The sequence below is a fragment of the Pollachius pollachius genome (assembly GCF_949987615.1).
Source record: "Pollachius pollachius genome assembly, chromosome: 11".
In the NCBI taxonomy this organism is placed as follows: domain Eukaryota; kingdom Metazoa; phylum Chordata; class Actinopteri; order Gadiformes; family Gadidae; genus Pollachius; species Pollachius pollachius.
This window is the reverse complement of record NC_136944.1, coordinates 12,582,185-12,586,478: the sequence shown is the minus strand read 5'-3', so window position 1 is coordinate 12,586,478 and position 4,294 is coordinate 12,582,185.

Genomic DNA, 4,294 nt, shown 5'->3' with positions numbered 1-4,294 from the left:
AATTCACTATTCTGTCTGTTTTAGTGTGTTGCTGTGACTGCGACTGGATGCCTGGACGCTCCTCATGGTTAACTTGCCAGCACCCCATCATCAATTTAATATGTTTTGTCTTTATGCATGTATGTACTGTATGTATGTCAATTATGATGCCCATTGCACTCTTGACCATCCCTGGAACCAGGGATCCCCCACTCTGCGTTTCTTCTCAAGATGTATTCCTTGCTAATTAAAAAATGTCTTGCACTTTGACAGGGGATGTCATAAATATTTGGCCTGTTAAGCCCTTTGAGACGGTAATGGTGATTAAGGGCTATACAAATACAATTGAATTGCATTAAAACCTCTTACTGAGCATGCTGCTCTCTTGCTGCTTGCTGCTCCGGCCTGTCGATACAAAGGGCTGGCTGCAGCCTTTTTCTTATCTTCCCCTTTACCGTATTTTGACCTAACATTTCAATATGCTTTTGTAGATAGTTAATTTTATAAATTGTTATTGTTTTAAACTTTATCAGTGTGGTCTTCCCTATGTCAGTTCTACCTAGGCAGGTGGTTCTGACATAAGGATGTTTTATTTAATGGGGCATCTAGTGGTTAAGGGGCTGGACCAATTACCAGAGGATTGTGGATTTGAATCACTCCTAAAACACCAATGAGGTGCCCTTGAACAAGGCACCTGGAATACCCCCCCCCCCCCCCCCCCCCCCACTTTGTGGCTGCATGCTGCTCCGGGTGGAGTAGTATTATTAGTAGTACTCACAGGTTCCCCAAGGGGATTAATAAAGTATACACTATTATTTGTTTTCTATTATATATATATATATTTCTGGCTATCTAATTCCAACTGATAAAGTGAATTATTCCTCGTCTTATACTACCATCTACAGGCTAAAACCTGCAACTCCATGTTAATACTTTAGTCATACTTATTTACTTCTAATGGAATTTAAAATTAGTTAAATGTGGGCATTTACTGTAACTTGCTGTAATTTCAATGGACAGCAATACAATATATCAATCTCCACAATTGAAAAATACAATCCTTCAGGGATTCCAACCAACAGAAGAGCAGACAGACCTCCAAAGCTTTACCTGTATTGTTTATTATTGGAATCCAACTTCTACGCTCTGTTTTTTATTATACTCAGAACAGACCAAGCTGACTCATGTAATGCAGAAATAAACGATATGCTATAAATAAATTTCTGCTTTTTTCATTGTTATGATCATAGTTGCCACTTACCATACACAAAATGTTCGGTCAAGTAATTTAGTGTATAATCAAAGAGTATGTACATTAACCACCTTTAATTTAAAACATCTTAACAACTTTAGGCTTTAAAAACGATGGACAGGTTGGTTTTTGCAGCTAAACAAATCTCAAAATGAAAGGTACACTTTGAAACTATTATATTATTAAACTACTATACATATATATAGACAAACTATACACTGAACTAACACCATAAACAAGTAGGCCTGTAGAGTACGTAAGTTTGAGCAAACTTTGCAACAGGAAAGATTTGCGAAAGAAGATCTCTGGACTCGACTGATGTTGTCTGTGTGTTTAGCCATGCATATGATTTGGTGAAAAAAGTTCAAAACTACTGGCTGAGAAATTCAGGGGAGGAGCTAATTAGCATATAACTTGAACGTTTTCTGAACGCGTGCTGAACCTTTCTGAATGCGCGCTGAAGTGCTTTCAGAACGCGTGCTGAGTGGCATTCAATACGGCGTAGAGTTTGTCGAACGGCGTTCAATATGGCGTAAAGTTGGTCAGAACGGCGTTCAATATGGCGTAAAGTTTTTCAAAACACCGTAAGTAAACGGGGAACTGTGGATCACTCGGCTTGCCATATTTAACCACCTCCCCTCTGCCGCCCTTCCCTCATTGAAATGAATCGAGTTGCCGCGCGGCAGTGTGAAAGCAGCTCTACGGCCTCTTTCTTACTCGGGTTGGGGCTTATGCCACTAGTGGAGATCACAGGCCTTAGGAAGGTCACCTCTTCTTTTGACAGGTTGCACTTATTGACGTTCAGGGTGATTCTTGCCTCCTCGATCTTCCCAAGCACCCAATGCAGACGAACATAATGCTGCACTTGTGTTTGGCCCTAACCCGGAACATCATCCATGTGGCAGACAACACCCTCGAGCCCTGCCATGACCTCAGTCACCATTTTGTACAGAAAATGCTCTGAAAAAACAACTTGCTAAATATTTTAGCTCCAGCCAGCATTCCTAATGTTTCCTCCACCAACGGCAGGGTGTATTTCTCTTGACACACTGAATCATTGAGGGAAGTAAGGTCGACACATATACCATATGTACTGTACCACTCTTCTTGGGCACCACCACGATGCCGGCACACCAGTCCTTTGGCTCCTCGACTGCTGATCACCCCAAGGCTTTCTTTGTGGGACAGTTTCTGTTTGACTTTGTCCATCAGGAGCAATTGAATCCTCCTGGGTGTCTTCAGCCGGAACGGTTGGGCGCCGCATCTCACCTAGACCATTGCATATCTTTGGGTAGCTTGTCTTTAGCGCCTCCATTGTGATACTGTCTAGGCACGCCACCAGCTCCATCTTGCTGATAGCAGGCCTCCCAAGCAACGCAGTGCGCAGGTGTCGAGTTACATCTCCTCCATTACCTTTCTCTTCCCTCCTCAGCGACACCCACAACATCCAGTGGACATCTCCCCTCGGTCCCGGTCCCACACACAGTGTGATCATTGAACATCAGCACCTGTGACAATTTTAAATGGCACACCTCGTCGTTGATGTCGACGTTGACCATCCATGGGTCTCCTTTAGCAAAGAACGCATAGTCCCCCTCATCCTCCTCAACTTCATGCACAGTTCTGGAGGATTTGCATACAGGCATAAATGTCCTTTTTTCCACATGAATGGCATGTTACGTTATTAGCAGGGCATTGACCTTGTGGGCGGGACAAAGAACTGCCACATTTGTAACCGTGAACACCTTGTCCCTTTGTATATCTGGCACAGTGTGGCTTGGCTTGATAGCTACTGGCATAGTGAGGTTTATTCCTGGCATAGTTCTTGCTTCTGCTCTGAAACACTGTCTACAAATGTAGTCTCGCTTGCCTCTGTCTTAGTGACCCTTCTCAGATAAGATTGTTGTCTTTTAACCTCCTCTGTCCAACTTATTGGTGTGATTAACACCATAGAGACTGAGTTAAAATCCCTTGGGTACATTTTCTTTATTCTGTTTTTCTACTTGGGCCCAAGGTAATGTGATTTATATGTATTTTTCTGCTGTGACCAAAAAGGTCAAAGGTTAAAGTTGAAGATTTGTACTGTTAAAGAAAAACCTTTTAATAATAATTCATCAAACTAAACTTACTGTGTCGTCTCATTAATCATCCATCCTGCTCTAATAGTCAAACCTAGCAAACTGGTCCAGAATATTGTGCCATGGTTATTACCTTCACTAGGGTCAAATCACTGTGTTGCTGAATATGTTCAGACAGCTGCTTCCGCAAAAGACTCAAAACTCAACTGTTCAGAGTTCACCTCAACTCTGCATAGAAACCAATGCACAGCCACCATTGAATGTTGTACGTCCTGGCACTTGTACATTGCACTTATTCAAGGTACTTAATTGTGTAGCATCTACAGTAGCTGCTATCATTGCTTTACACGGGGAATGGGTTAGCCTAGCGATTGTAATACTTGCACTTGGTTCTATGAACATCTTTACTGTACCGACAGCGATATATTGTTTCACTTCTTATGACAAATGTACTTATTGTAACAAATGCACTTATTATAAGTCGCTTTGGATAAAAGCGTCTAAAATGCCCTAAATGTAAATGTAAATGCTTATCCCTCAGCCTAACAGCAAGCCCGTCTTTAATAAGCTAATATTGTGCTGTACCCTATAGCTATAATGTTCTGCCAGCCCATTTAATGGTGTGCAAATGGGTCTAATGGCTCACCTTCTAATGTAGCATGTTCATAGATACTATTTTAGTTCACTACAAAAAATCTTGAAAGCCATTACGCATAAGCGTATCTTTGATAGTCTAGGAATTTTAGCCCACGTAGAGTATTGTGGCGACCACGGGTGTGGGCGCCATGTTCCGGAGCCGGGGGGATTCTGGGAGTTGGGGTTGGGGTTGTCAGTTGACAAAAGGGGTTTTGTTGATTTGTTCTGTTGTTGGGGTTAAGTGGGGTTAACGGGTTTGGGGTCTTTATTAATTGTGTGTTGTTCCATTGTTGTGTGATCGGGACCATTAGTGAGAGTGTTGTGTGTGTTGGTCAGGTGTCCCGTGTTT